This window comes from Orbicella franksi, chromosome 2, assembly GCF_964199315.1.
Source record: "Orbicella franksi chromosome 2, jaOrbFran1.1, whole genome shotgun sequence".
In the NCBI taxonomy this organism is placed as follows: Eukaryota; Metazoa; Cnidaria; class Anthozoa; order Scleractinia; family Merulinidae; genus Orbicella; species Orbicella franksi.
In genome coordinates this window covers 6143760-6160077 of record NC_138146.1, presented here as the reverse complement: position 1 = coordinate 6160077, position 16318 = coordinate 6143760, and the positions used below count along the sequence as shown (strand labels likewise).

At 36.7% G+C, this 16318-nt stretch overlaps 1 long non-coding RNA gene across 4 annotated transcripts; it reads right to left on the bottom strand.

The window, feature by feature from the left end:
• Nucleotides 1–4086: 4086 nt before the first annotated feature.
• On the bottom strand, nt 4087–15912 carry LOC145479880 (uncharacterized). 4 transcript variants are annotated; one of them, XR_014048471.1, is made up of 7 exons: nt 15892–15911; nt 13359–13439; nt 10637–10722; nt 9073–9176; nt 8541–8627; nt 7785–7869; nt 4087–5902 (listed from the first exon to the last, which is right to left on the bottom strand). It is a non-coding gene; the product is annotated as an uncharacterized LOC145479880 (long non-coding RNA). The 4 variants fall into 4 exon arrangements; XR_014048470.1 differs by having other exon boundaries at nt 7785–7938; nt 13359–15912; XR_014048469.1 differs by having other exon boundaries at nt 13359–15912.
• Between the last annotated feature and the right edge of the window lie 406 nt (nt 15913–16318).

Below are 16318 nucleotides of genomic sequence, written 5' to 3'. Positions count from 1 at the left end.
GAAAGTGGCTTATTCGTTCCCAAGGTGTATGGGACCATCTGGGTAAAACCAGCTCGCGCCCGAGAGTATGGGACCATCTGTGCCTACAGTTGTAGGCGCGGAGGCTATTTGCGTCGAGCTACGCGCGCCGAAACACAGGGAGCGGATCCTGCCTGTGTAGCTGAGGGACTTTTTTTTTTTTTTTGGAGGCACTATTTTCGCTGACCTCTTTTCTGTACCCGTTTATGTTTCGCTTTATTATGATTTTCATTGTTCTTGTTATGATAACTTTTTTGTGGATTGTTTGACTTTTTAATTCTTAAGTGGTTTGTTATTGTTGTTGTTGGAATGCTGTTGTATTAGTTCTGGGGAAATTGAAAACGTAAAAATAGAACCTATCACTAGAAATGTGGAAAGCGCTTGTGAACAGTCCAGGATTTCAGAAAATTTCCTTCCTTGTCGGATTTTAGAACAGTTACTGTAGCTTCACGTCTTATAACTAACGTCATTTTTTTTTTTAATTTTTCGTGCTTTAGTTTTTTTTTGTTTCGTCTTTCCCCTGATGGGGCTTGACAAGTAAATTCTCTGCAGCAAAGAATCGGGTATTCTATAGATTGATATTTAAAAACCTGCAAAAATGATATTTAAAACCTGCAAAAATCGACCAAAAACATTACCAGAAAAGGTTTATTTAACGAAACGTGAGAACCGCGTTAATCAGTCTTTATGGAAGTACTTATTTTCGCTTATTACTGTATTAAGGTCATTCCACTGAAATAGAACCTACGCTGAGATTTTTGTCAAACTTTGCCTATTGATTGTTTATATTATAGGAAATTAAATTATGAAATAAAAATGAGGTGTCCCCATGTTCGTTTAGGAGCAACAGCACCTTGTTTGTACCCAATAAATCCTTATAATAGCACCATGATTATAGTCACGATTGCTTGCTAAATTTACGTTTCCGACGATTGTTTCTTGATCTACTCTGAGAATTGGTCCATATTTATTTTACATAGAGAAATTTATATTACTCAATTCAAAACAACGGAAAAAATGATAGATCACCACACTCGTTTTCGAGGAAATGACGATTTACCTCTATGGCGAGGTCCAGCCGTAAAGAAAAAGCCGCCATGTTTTAAAGCGCGCGCGCTAATCACGCGTGAAATTATGCGCAGTAGGGATGCGCAGTGCAATACTGGGGACTGACCTTAAGTCATGATCAGGTCCACACTACGCCGGAGAAGTTTCACTCTGACAACACATCAAATGTTTTCTGTCCACACTACGCCAGAGGAATTTAAAAATGCAACAATCACCGGTCATTTTGGATTTGTGTTTGAAGAAAACTCGGTCTGGAGATCACATGATTATCGTGACGCCATCGTTTTCGAAAAGCTCCGTTTTCAAAATGTTTTCCGTCCACACGAAAACGAAAAGCCGGCGTTTTCAAATTCCTCCGGTTTGAAAAGCGTTTTCGAGAAGCTTCGTTTCGTGACGGATTAGTAGGACGGTGCATGGACGGTAGGCCTAGACGGAGAAAAAATAAAGCTTCGTTTTCAAAGTCCCCCAGCGTAGTGTGAATTGAACGGGGACTTAATAAAACCTATAATGCAAAGATCTGGAGTGACATTGATATTTTTGAGTGATAGAATAATTTTGCATAACAATTAAAGTCCAAGTCTTGAAAATATGTGGCGATGTTTTTGTCAGAGATTGATTCTAGGTTGTAATCAATATTCATGAATCTGCGTCAAACCAAACACTTGGTCATAGTGTGAAGACATGGATTTATGTGTTCCTCGTGATGTCGGATCTTCCCATGTTAATCCTTCGAAGAAGATAAAGCAGGACAAAATAGAAGTATTAAAATACTAATGGTGAGTGTACGTTTTCATCCTTTCGCTGTTCACCAACGGAACAATTTCTACCTTCCTAATGTAAAGTTCCACCCTTCGCTCGCAATTTTCTTTACTGAGCTGCACACCGCTTCGTTCATAAACCAGTTTTGCGATCACTACGGTGAAGAGTTTCAGTGAATTTTTGCATAAGTTGTAAGATTCCTGCGCTGAATTTGTTTGATATTTCCTCTTCTTCTCGTTGCCTTTTGCTCCCGGAAAGTTGAAAACCGTTACCACGTGCAGCCCTTTGGTCGCTGTTTGCCCTGGTAGTAATTGTGTATCCTGGAAATACATTTGTTTCTCTCTTTTTCTTTTTTTTTGTCTTCTTTTTAAGGAGAACATGGAATTCATTGGTACGACCTTACGAACGAAACAAGAGATTGAAACTCACGAGGAGTTGATGTTTATTCAACATTGGAGATACAACGAGATAAGAATTTTAATCTTTCATAACTGTTGATTAAAATGGTGGCAATATATTTGAAGCTTTACACGTTGTAAGGATAAGTTGTCGAAGTTGTTTCTAGTAGAAGTCGTGGTAATTATTTGTTTCGAACGGGTGATGAATTTTTCAATAGCTAACCTTCGGCCGTGATTAATCTGAGATCTCGATTCTGGTGGCCACCATTTTGGTCGACATGATTTCAAGAAATATTTTGAGTGGTTAAACAACGTTGAATTTTTTACGGTGGCATTATATTTGGCAACACCATCTAAATTTTTTTGATCAAAACGCGTACGTTTTATATAGGAATCGATTGTAACATTGCGTGGGTATTTTTTTAGGCAAACGGAGATTTAAATGGGCTGTACTACAACGAAAAATATATTTTGGCACAAACGAAATTATTCTGTAACAAATTTGAATCCTCTTGCTAGTTTAAATTATCTTCAAATATTACATTTTCATCGAATAAAGCCTCCAAATCATAATTTAATAAGGCAGAAAAATGCCAGGACAATGAAAATTACTCTTCAAAGAGAACAAATGGCCATCTGAATTGATCACATAGACACACACTGATTGTGAAATTCTTTGCAAAAACACGCTTAAGAACAAACATCGACTCTGGCGATTGCAAATTACAATTGCAAATTACGATCGACTCTGGCGATTGCAAAACGGCGATTGCAAATTACAACGAAGATTAATGAATTAGAAATATGACTTCGGATGCCGAAGGGCATTTGAGGTATTCAGAAGATCGCCGATGATAGAATTCCGGAGATCAACCGAAAATTTCCGAAGATTTCCCAACGGTAACGAAAGAGATAACAAACTGCATTCCAATGGAATCATGTGATTACCGAGATAGTAGTTTTTAGCTATAAATTGAAGCTTTTCTTGCGTATTGTTGTACCACAGGTACTTCAAAATAAATTGAAAATATCTTCAGGTTATTTGACATACTACACAACTCAATTTATGAAAGTGCCACCTTAACGACCGATCAACGTTTGTTTAACCACTAGATATTGAAAGTTTAGGCTTCTAAGATCAATATCTGGTTTATAAAAGGTGTAGTGAAAAGGAAAAAGCTAAGACGTATAACGAGAGTGCTAAACAAAATCATCGACTCGGAGATGTTGTCTTAATGTGCTACCAAATTCTCAGAAGTACAGATAAGGCCAAGGAAGATAATCTTAAAGGAGAATTGATATTTTCAGCTTTGAAGTACAAATGAGTTCAGGATCGCGGAGAACAACTGAAAAAAAAAAAATCTGTTTCTGTCAATGCTTTAATATTTGCAATCAAATTAGAGTCTGGCATCTTTTGTTTTTCAACAATTGTCTAGCAATGACCTGCAAAAAGACAACCTTTCGCGTGCAGCTACTACACAATAAGCATATAAAATTAGCTATTGCACTGATTGTTTTCAACATTTAAAAGGCTGCCAACAATTTTGTAACAGTCCTAACCAAAGCTACAAAGACCAGCAACAAATTTGTTAACAAGGATGAAAATATTTTGCGTATTTGCCTTGTCGTACAAAGTTTTCGTGGTGCCTTTGCAAAACATTTGTCGTTCAGTTCTAACGTTTAAATTTCTGGACTTGCAAAAGAAGTACATAAGCGTTTTTCTTTGATAAGCTTTGTTCAAAATAGAGTAAATAATTTGGAAATCTTTTCAACAAGAGATTTAAATTTTCACGGTGGATTGTTCCGACATCGTTTTGAAGCCGGCTGAAGAAATTGTGTTATTTTAGGAATAAACATCTTTGTACTACCAGATATTGATTATTTTGTGGTGCTTACTCGTTGGTTTGTTGCACGGGAAAAGAGCTCGGAGCGAACGGTCGCATCGGAAGATAAAATTAACTTATTTCGAAATTTAAATGGTTTATAAAGCATTGAAATTGGACAATCAACGATTGGATTTTGATTTACTTAAGTGTTCTTGCTCCTGTGCAACTAAACCGAAGTGTACCATCTATATTATCGTCTGATAGAGAAAGATATGAAATGGCAAGCTACAGTTTCAGATTGGATGTGAAATTTAACCCCGTTGGCTGAAACGGTATTTCACGGTTATTTTGCGAGGTTCAAAAATCCATTTCGGAAGCAAATTTTATTTTGTCGCCTATTTGATCCGTTTGCCATTTCATGTTTTTCCTGTCTCGAGGAACGCTTGCATCACCTCGCAGAAAAACTATCGCGAAGTTCGTTGAAAAATGAAATTTGAAGACTGTTTGGCAACAATTTATTTGAGAAGAAAAAAAAATGAAATCGTAATGAAATATCAAAATTACTTTTTCAACGCGGGGTGATGCAGTTATTTTTGATGGGATATTTTCCAACTATTGCCTTTGAGAATTTTTTGCGATCAAAAACTTCTAAAGGGTACTCTTTAAATTTTTTCTCAGAAAAGTTGTAAGGGGAAACGCTGTGCAAATTTTTTCAATTTTCCCGCCAAAAGTCTTAGTTTTTAGACGCGAACTTTTCCTTTACACGTTTTAATTTAATTTAACTGATTTTCAATTAGTTAATTAGTTACTTATAGCAAGACAATAAAATGAAATGAAATCATCAAGTGGTAGTTTTCATTGTGTACATTATTTTAGCATTGTTAATAAATAATAAAGACAACAACAACAGTACAGCAAATAGAAGTCAATTACACACGCGTCTTCAATAAAACTTTTATTGGCTTTTTAATAATTCAATGGAAATTCATTACAAACAATTTAAAAGTTTAAGTAAACAAAATTAAAAAAAAAAATGCGCTTTTAAAAGGGCCTGGAAACTAGTCAAAATGTAGGCTATCTCTTTTACTATTTTTTGACTATGTAGGGTTGTCAAAAAGAAAAAAATTTCTGCGCTTTTGAACGGAGTCTAGCCAGAAATCAAGCATATACTTTGACTTTAAATGCGAAAAATCCTACATAGTGCAAGATTTTTCCCACAAAAGACTCGGTATATGTTTGACTCTAAACCAGACACCATTTAAAATTGCAGACCTTTTTTTCTAAGGACAATTTTTCTACTAAAAGACTTAGTTTCTTATCGATTTTTTCCTGGCCCTTTTAAAAGCGCAACCTTTTCATCAAGTCAATGCGTCTTCGAAACCAAAACGATTTCAGTGAATTTGTGAAACTGATACAAGACCACTACACAGTTAATTTTAACAAGTTTAATAACGAGACTTCCAGGCTGAAAATTTGGGTTGCAAAAAAGCTAATCTAGGTAATGCTAACATTCTACCTTAATTTTAAAGCTACAAACTTAAAATACAATTAACGGCCTCCTGGAAAACTAGCACGATACAAGACAATTTGGTAGATAATTGACAATTTGACAGTAATTCCAATGTCTCTTTTTCGCTCTTCAGTTTTGTGTTGTGAAATCACTAATACGAGCTCCGCCCTAACAATGCGGCCGCAAGAAACTCAATCGAGACAAACTTTGTCTTGTGAATCTACCTTACTTTTAAAACGTAATCCACAGAAGAAACATCTAAACGAAGTCCTTTGCTTCTATCTCCATGTTAATGTCGCTGCATGAACGCTTGAGATGGCAGCCTGAAAGAAAGACAAATAAAACGTCCAATTAACAATGGGTATACTGAAACCTAAAGAACAAAATGTACATTCAGTGTATACTCGATTAAAGCTTACAAGTTAATTCTCTCATCGGGAACGCGCTTGTCGCTTGGTTATATCATCACCACAGAAACAGAGTTTACATAATGATATTAAGAACAAGTTAAAACGCGGACAAGCAATAACACGAAATAAATAACAAGAGCTAAAAAATATAGCACTCAAAAATTAACCTTCATTTGCAACGTTTGCAGGAGAAAAGCTCACAGGCAAAATAGTACACTAAAGATTTCACGGCAAAAATATTAACGACAAAACGGGCTGTAATATTTAAATTTTCTTCTTGAGGATGAATTTAAGAGCGGTCAATAGTCGCCAATCTTTACATTTCTAATGAATTTTTTTTTAAAATAAGAATGTCTCGGGTAGCTTAACATTTTTACAGTATAAAAATAACTGTACTTTGCTGGACGCTTATGAACAAATAGAAACATAAACATTTACATAAAAATATTTACACAGGCAAACAACAAGACAAAGTTGCTTTAAAATTTAAACCGTTGTTCAAATGCAATACTTTAATATGCAAACAAACGAAAACCGTTTTCTAAAAGGCAAGTGCAACACAATTCGTGACTTACAATGGATTTTATAGTAATTTTACAGGTAACTTGGTTTTGTCTTGTTCACCTTTGATCTGACAACTCGACAGCTACAGCTAGTTTTGACAAGACGACTTTTATGAAACTACGACTGAAAACGACTTTCAAATTGAGAGCTTATTGTTTCAAGAAATTTCCCAGGGGTATCCGAAATCCCAAAGGGAAATTCACATAACGGTGGAAATCCGAAAATCTCATGGCAATTAATAAAAAAACTCCGTGGTTTGAGCACAGTTATGAGGCAATGAGGCATTTCCCTCCCACTATTTAAGTTTTAGCATACGATGAGATTGACGTTTGCACTTCCAGGACACATGTAGTACTATCATGTGGCACCGTTATTGTGCCTTAAAAGGTGCTTCTAATTGGATTTATGCCATATTTTCATGTACTTTCTGTAACAAAATAAAATTGGGTACTTTTTTTTCTGTTGGCAATCTTGAAATGAAAACGTACATGATTTTTTTCAACAAGAACTTTACGACTAAATTTTCAGACTGTCTGGTGTTCTTTGTTGTAAATTTCTTTCAGGGTCTGTTGTGAGAATTTAGTGATATATCAAGACAATATCCTCCAGTTCATATCCTTTCTTGGCCTTTCTTCTCATTGCTTTATCCTCGTTCAGAGTCCTTAGTGAAGAAACAAATTCTCCTCACTGGTTTCGAGTTATCTAGACAATTCCTTTTTGAGATTACTCTCTAAATCCTCGTAACAGTTTATTCATGATTATGTTTGAGACTGTGAGAAATTGTAAGCTGATCACTCATGAGGAATCATTGATAAATAAACTTGAAAGCAATTGGTCATTGATCCAATTAGGCCCCTTGTCTCACATATTCGAATATTGGTCAACAACAGTACCTCAGGCATTCAATTCATTCAATCTCTGGATTGAGCAGTCTGCACTCAAGCCCTGGCCAGGGGATATTGTGCAGTGTTCTTGGACAAGAAAATTAAATCTCACAGTGTCCTCTCTCCACCCAGGTGTATAAATGGGAACCAGCAAATTAAATGCTGGGGGTAGCCTTGTGATGGACTAGCAACCCATCCAGAGGGGAGCAGATATACTCCTAGTTGCTTCATGCCACAGAAACGGGGAGAAATGGGCCACTTGGCTTGTATGTAGACTTACCTTTACCTTTTACAAGCACTATTAAGTTATAAAACTTCTTTCCTTTTAAAAGAAAATTGTGACTCACCTAAAAAGGGATCCAATGTCTCTATTTGATTCTTTTTCCTCTAGAGTCTCAGCACAGCTTTTATTGTTCCTTCTTCGTTTTGTACCTAGTGCGAATCAGGTAATATTTTAACCTTTGTGACATCCTTCACCTCTTAATTTCAAAATCTGTGGAACTGAAAATAAACCATCAGATTTTTTCTATTTCAATCCTACAGGGAAAAGTTACGGTCCAATAAAGGTAAAGTTAAGTCTGCTTAGGCGATCCAAACCACCAGCTTATCCAGGTCACTACTGCATTAAGAGTTAAGGCATAAATTCTAATCTGCCTGAATGGGATGCTAGTCTGACACAGGCTTAGCACCCACTATTACATTCACCCAGTATCCATTTTCACACCTAGTTGGAGAAATGTAGTCAACCTAACTGTGAGAATAAAGAGCCTTGCCCAAGAACACAACACAGAGACCCCAAACATTGGCTCATACCCAGACTGCTATATGAGCAGCCTAGTAAACTAACCATTAGACCACTATGTCCCTCCTCCCTCAAAACAACAGTGCCCCTCCCCTCCCATAACAGTGCCCCTTAGTCTGAAGGGCCAGCCCCCCTCCCCCCAACTCCTGAGCTAAGGGATATACAGACACATAACAATGGTTTGTTGAATAGCTGAACAGCAGTGAAACAATAATATCTCTATACGTTTTAATTTTCTGCCAGCATTTTGCAAATTAACCCTAGTCATACCAAGAATGTACTATATAAAATTGTGACTTACCTACTATGGGATCCAATGTTTCAATTTGATTCTTTCTCCTCTCGAGTCTCAGCACATAGCTCTTTTCCTTGCTTCTCTGTTTTGTATCTAGTAATAAACTGCATATGTTTTAACCTTTATGGAATTCCTTGATCTCTTAAGTTTTACAAACTAACATAATTAAAAATAGGTCATCAGATTTTTTAAGTTTCAACCTTACTAGGAGGAGTTTTGAGGATGAACTTAGGTGAAAAGTTTCTGTGGCATCAACTGATAAGGCATCTTTCTACTTCCCCTCTCCCATTAAATGGAATACCAGTCTGTTGCAGGGTCAGCCCTGGTAAGAAATTCACCTAGTACCCATTTGTATTTCTGGGTGGAGAGAGGCATCAAGAGTGTAACATGTCATGTAAAGAACACAATGCAGTGCAATAGCTGAACCACGAAACAATAACATCTCCATTTGCTTTTATTTCTGCATTGTGTACCATTATTTCTAGCACTAGTAAAATCAAGTAACTGATAACTTCTCCAACCAACCACTTAAACTGACCTGATATGGAATCTATTGCCTCAGTACGAATCCTTCTCCACAGAAGTCTCAGCACACAGCTTTATGGTTTGCGTAGTAAGAAATGTTTCAACCTTTATGAAAGCCTTGAAAAAAATACACAAGAAAATAAGTCATCAGGTTTTTAAAGTTTTAACCCTACTAGGGCGAGTTTGGACTATTAAGTTAAAGTAAAGTCTGCAGCAGGCATCCAAGTGATCTATCATCACAGCTTAACTCAGTCTCTGTCACATTAAGTGATATTGAGTAGTTCTATTTCCTGATGGATGGGATGCGAGTGACTGTCTGTTTCACAGAACTACACAATTAAAAACATTATCAGAGTTTTAAGAGTTTCAACTCAAGGGGCAAGGTTCAACAATGAAACATGTAGGATGAGATGGGATGTACAGTCTACCATAAGGTTAGCACCCAGTACTTATTAAACCTCTTGGTACAGGTACTCCTGAAGGTGGCTAAGGTAGACTCAGAGTAAAGTGTCTTTTCCAAGAACACAACACAGACACCCTGACTTCTTGATCTGCAGTCCAGTGTGCTTAAGATGGCTTACTACCTGTTTGATGGATTATACATGTAAAAGCCCAACTTTCAACTCTTTTGAAAAATTTTCCAAGATCTATGTTTTTCATTTTTTCTAGTTACTGTTTCCTGCCAAGTTGTTTTGATCAAAATGAACAACTTAGTGCCTAGGTGAGACTGAGCACTAGGAAGATTAATGACACTAGTTTCTTAAAATCGACCCACATGACACCACCTCAAAATTTAAGGAACTAGAAATTGGCGCTGATCAAACATTCATGCAAAGTAAAATAAAAATCTGCAAGACAGATTTTTCACAAACAAAGAAACTGTGAAATAGCTCAAAGACCAAATTAAATTTTGGTGATAAATGTGATTCGCTCCTACAGATCAACTGTGAAAATTTTATCATGGGTTGTACAGTACGTTTTTGAGAAATTTTGGATCACAGACAGGTTATTACAACCTTGTGCGGGTATTGAACTGTGCATGCCTTTTATTTAGCGCATGCTCGTATGATGCCATGAATCTCGTGTGAGAAAGCAAGTTTAAATTAGAACTCCTTTATCGGTTGTTTATCTTCCCTTTCTGTCCTAAATTATTTTATTGGTCCTAATGGCTTAAAAACATGTTTAAAAGCAGTCTGAAGCTATGTATACCACAATGGTTTACCGCACTTCAAGTGCTGAAGTTGTTTTCATTTCCTCCTAGGATTACTTGCATCATTTTTGCATGCGTGGCTAATACGGCTAATAATAGTCTGGCAGGCTACCGAGTCTTGAGTCAGTGCCCATCATCCCACAAAAGAATACTCCTCAACAACAGTTCCCCAGGCATTGCAGTTTTAAGGAATTTTTGTCCACCCTGCCCCTGAGGGGCTAAGGTGTAGTATTGCCACATAACAATTACAGGTTTTTTGAAAAAGCCAAACAGTGAAACAGTAACATCTCTCTTGAAAATTTTCCACCTGAATCATGCACTGTCATGCCTAGTAACTGAAACAAAACACGAAGAAACTGTAACTCACTTGATATGGAATCCAACGTTTCTATGTGATTCTTTCTCCTGTTGAGTCTGAGCATATACTTTCATTGCTGTTTCTCTGTTTTGTATCTAGCAAGAAACAAGAAATAATTTAACCTTGATAACTTTTAACCTTTGTAGTTTTACAAACTACATAAGTCAATTAAAAATATGTTGTTGATGCGGGTCAAGATGATCGTAATCTTCCTTGAGCGGTATTTCCTTTGTTTTATGTCTAGATTAGCATTTAAAAATTCATCATCTTCAGTTTTGTCATGTTCGTTCCAAACATTTTTTAGGACCCCGTTGTCTGAGCCCTTGCGTTTGTTTGCTTCCATATACATGTAACATTCTTTCAAATTGGCCATTTTCCTTAAAATAGACCCTTTGCATGATCTGGTCACGTGATACGGAATTAATTATGCTGGGACGCAAGTTACACAGTGGGACTTCCAAAACAAAGGAATTCGTACCAGTCCAGCCCGACTTTCCTTTGTTTTGGAAGTCCCACTGCGTAACTTGCATCCCAGCGCACATGTAATTAATTCTGTACCATGTGACCGGATCCTGCAAAGGGCCTATTCAAACAAACCAAACATTTGTGAATCCTGTATTCTCACATTGTAAGAGATATTCTAAATATGTTTCAAATGCTTGTCAGAATAATGTTCAAGGCACAACTGACTGCAAACAGCATGAACCCATTGACACCCAGAGCTTTCTGGCAAAAACACATTTTCAGCCTGGATATGAGCTAAATTAGCTCGTCTACTCAAAAAGCATTTGTAACATGATAGCATGCCTTTCTTTCCACTAGCATTGCATTTTACAACATTTTTGCTCAGGCATGCGCAGAAATCAAAATTTTGGTTGCAGGTTTCGGACAAGAAAGTGACCTTACACTATGCCCATGCAAGTCTCTAGGCTTTTGGTTTTTTGACTTGTCTTCGTCTTTCCTTTTTCTCTTTTTCTTATCTTTTTGCTGCAGTGGTTGACCTTCTACTGGGTTTGCTTACAGTTCACGAATTTACAAGGAAGCATAACTGAGATGGCCAAATCTTACCAGGTAGTAGCCAAGCGTAGTTGGGGGAAATTTTCCACTGAGTTTTTCACTTCAATTTCTGAGCATTTTTGTGCATAATTTTCAGGCTCAATTGACCCAGTCACTCTGATCTGGGTATCACTGGAAAGATCTTTTCCTCCTGCAGAACAAATTTGGTGATCACGTCAGAAGTGGAACAAAGGCCAAATGTTTGTTATTGCTGGTTATGGCTGGCACAGGCATCAATGGTTAAATGATGTAGTGGAGTGAAGCAATGTACATAGAATGATGCCAACCGTAACAAATCAAATACCCAAAGCAATGTATAGAGACTGAAGCATTGTAGACAAGGGTTGTTGAGACATGACTGAGAAATGGTGAAACTGTTTTGAAATTGTGTCGCATGAGGGATTTCATATGCAGTGAGTTGACTTAAGAGTTTGATCTACACACTTTGACAACTTGACTAAGAATGGAGGTGTTTTTGAACACATTAGCAGTAATGCAAAGGGTAGTAGCTTTCTTTGTTTCCTTTGCTGTATGTGGGTACACATATCCACTAAAGTGTCCATTGATTAATACAAAGAAATGTTCAAGACTAGAAACGAAATACAAAAACCACAAAATACTTGGCAGTAACAAGTACAAATTTCAGCTTGGCAGTCTAATGGCAAATTTAGCTTCTGAAGGACAACATTTATTTAATAATACATAAAGGAATGGGGGTTTTCATGAAGGAACATTGAAATTGCTTTCAATACTTTGGAGACCTGCCAATGAATGATGGGATTTCACTTCAGACTTTGCAAGATGCTGCCTAGGAATTTAAAAATGTAAGCTTAAGTGAATATCTGATATTTTTTTATTTGGCTGAGGGAATCTACATGAGATTGTGACATGGAAATTAACAAAAATGGATATCATTTCTTGACTGTGCTACAGCCATCTGAGAACACGAAATTTCCCTTTCACTTGGGTCACTGAAACTACGCAAGGTGAAGACCTGCAACTTAAGTCGAACCTCTGGTTGTGACCACCTCTCATAAGTGACCACCTCTCCTCAGTGACCAGTTTTCCAAAATACTAAAAGTTACCAAGTCAAATCACCATATTTGCAACCTCTTGTAAGCGACAACCTCTCGTAAGCGACCGCGACCACTCTTAGAACTAAAAGTTTGAAATTTTCTTTTGTTTTTAACCTCCTGTAAGCGACCACTTGACAGATAATAGAGTGTACATTGGATAATAAATTGTTGTAACCATACTGCATTCCTGAGTAGTACAAGAGACAGAAATTTCTCAATGGAAAGTACAAGATTTTTTTTCAAAATTGACTTTTCACATCAATAAAAAATCTGAAACATGGGGTAAGTCTCTGCAGTTACCATATGCTAATGAGACAAAATTTTGACCCATTAGTCTAAAATTGGTTGGTCTAAGCTCTTGTAAGCGGCCACCTCCCACCTACATTGTAGGCTTGGAATTTTGCGTGGTCGCTTACGAGAGGTTTGACTGTAGTAAGGCTGTTACATCAAAACAATGTAGGTTGACATATTTTCCAAACCAAATAGAAAGAAAAAAAGATCAGACTATACTAGGAATCGGACAATCCTGTTTTTTTTTTTTAAAGATAAAACTCATTATAGTTCAAAAGGTTGCTTTAATAGCTGCTGTTATCACTTACCTACCGATCATAGTTTCTATGTTGATATTATCATGTCCTGTCTTGAAAATCTAGGTTCCTTTTAGTTTGATGTGTTTCATTCTGTATGAACAAACGATGTACGTGTATGAGATCCCTCTTAAACTACGGTACATTATGTACATTCATATTTCTACATTTTAATTATTTCAAGTCTGAGTGACTATACAAACTTTCACATCATACTGTACAATCACTCAGCTTTGTACTCTCCACCCTAAATGCGCATTGGCCATTGACTGATCAGAATTTTGTAAATTTTACAGTAATTAGACCCAATGGATTATTCAGGGAGTAATCAGGTGAATAATTTCAGAACTTCTTTTGATCAAAAAAGCCATTAGTGTCTCCCATAAGTTGTAAAAACTGTAGGGAACAGGCTCTTAGCCAGGATTAGAAAAGTGGCTATCCACCCATTGATATGGGGCCAAAAATCAACAGGATCTGCTATATATTAATTTACCCACAAAGTAACAAGTTTGTTACCGGTGTAAAGATCAAGGCTACAAGGTAAATTAACACTTAATGACAACCCTGGCCAATATTCAGCCATCTTGAGTGGACAAGCTAATAGTTAGTTAATATAGGAATTATTATATGGGATATAGAACAACTTTTTCTTGTAGGACACAGCATGTAACCCTGAGTGGCAAGATAGCATAAGCTTGCCCGTTGGGTTAGTCAATCACAGTACAGGATTTGGTTAATCTTGCCTGCTCAAGGAGCTGGCCATTCAATAAAGTGGATCCTTGATTTAAGTGCTAAGAGAATGGGGTAAAACCTCAATATAATGAATTTGCAGAAAAACAACCAATTGAAAATGTTTAGTATATCGAGGTATTGTTCTCTTTGTTTTTTTCCATGGTGTTATGTTGCACTACCCAGCATTTCTGGATCTGAACAATTAAGTACTGTAAATAACATTAGTTTTGTGCTTTAATATCTACATATGAAGTTACAGTACACTGTACAGATCTAGATATAGCTATAGCACCGGAAAACTAAACAGGTCATCAAAATTTTAACAATTGCAACTGACTTGTCACATGTCATAATGAACAGCTTAATGAATAACACGACAACTGAAAACTTAAACAACAGAAACTTCTTTACGTTACGACTATAGTAATATTGTTAATCAAGATGCTCAATCAAAAGATTCCTCCAAAGAAGACTGCCTCATATTTTGTCATTCATAAAAATGTGTCCTTCGTTGAAGAGGAGCACAGAAATTCCCTTTTTTGTGCACACCTTGTCAAATGTCATAATGAACAAGAACAGTGTAACACAACTTAATTAGCAACAGAAAACTACTGTACTGTACTACTAAAACTGCACAATTAAAAATTCTTCCAATGAGGATTGCTTCTGTCTTTCTGTCATGTGTTGACATTTCTTTGTTATATCGGGGTATATTATACATTTTGGCTTCTGTATTGTGTTCATTATAACAAAGATTTCATTTTATCAAGGTTCGTCATATCAATATTCTGTTCCATACATTTTACTGTAACTTTGGCTGAACTGAAGAACATTGTTTGTTATACCGAGGACTTTGTTATATAGAGGTTCACTAAATCAAAGTTCTACTGTAATGTCATCCATAGAATGTGGGGCTAGAACTGGACCTGCATATTGGGAATTTGTAATAATTAATTTTGATCAGAAGGATAACCAGCAATTCACAGGGAGTTTCGTTCCAGGCCAATCACTAGGCAAATTCAATGGCTGTGAGAATGATTGTGCCTACCTGGTTTGACCATGCTGAAGGAAGTTTTTCTAATGAAGAAGTTCAGTTCAAAATGTTTTGCCCTTCAGTAGAAACCTGTTGCCCCTGGGGGGACTTCCTTATAAAAAATCTCGTCATACCTATTAGGGGTTAAAAATGTGGTTTTGGTGCCTCTTTGGGTGCTCAGCCTCAAAAGGTCCACAGCGGGAGCTTTTGCAGTACTTTTTGGGCTACTAAGTCCAAAAGCATATGTCAGAAGATATTTGACAATCAACTGATGTTTAATTTTGTTTCATATATAATCATCTTCATGCCTGTTAAAAATTATGAGTGTCAGTTAATACATTGTTTTAGAATTGGTTCCTCTCAATCCGCAAAACAGGATATTGGTACCTTTAAGGAGTTATTAATTTTCAAACTTTCCGACAAGCAACCCCGACCTTTTCTCTCCCCCACCCCCCACCCCCACCTCCTCGGGACTGTTGTCCCCTGCTGAAAACGTTAATGAAAGCCCTACAATTCAGCTTCTAACTGAGTTCAAAAATATGCACAGCTATTTGCTCTTGGACACTATTTGTTCTGAAGACAAACCTAATAGCTTAGACTATATATTGACTGTGGTATGGAAGCCCTGATCAAGTGTTATGTTATTGGCATGTGTTCCTTCCACTAGCATTAACTACTGCAGGTAACTTTTCAATCTGAAGGAATAAATCTTACTTATGATAAAATACGAACAAGCCACAGAAGAGCAAATAAAAACAGAAAAACGCCAAAATGTCTTACCTCGCAACGAGTGACATCGGCCCGCCATATTTTCGAAGACATCTTGCTTCTGGGAATACTTCTTGGTACTTGATCTTAGATTGTGCTCTTACTGCATGATGGGATACTCAACCGGAAATGACATCACTTCATTGCTACAGCCGGACGTTTGACGTATTTTCTAGATTGGCAGCTTAGTTTATCTTCAATCAACGGAATGTTCGTGCCAAGAAAGATATAAAATCTATTTAGTACAGTGGTATTAAAAATGTTATATTATATGCTTATAAAAACATTTATTGATATTATTGGTGTAATTTGAGCCATTAGTCCCCGATTATGGCTCCTGGTTTTAGATTTCTTTTCAGGGCCCGTTCCTCGAAGATCCCGAAAAGTTAAAGCCGTAGCAAAATCTCAACCTTATGATTACAGATCTGTTTTATTCACA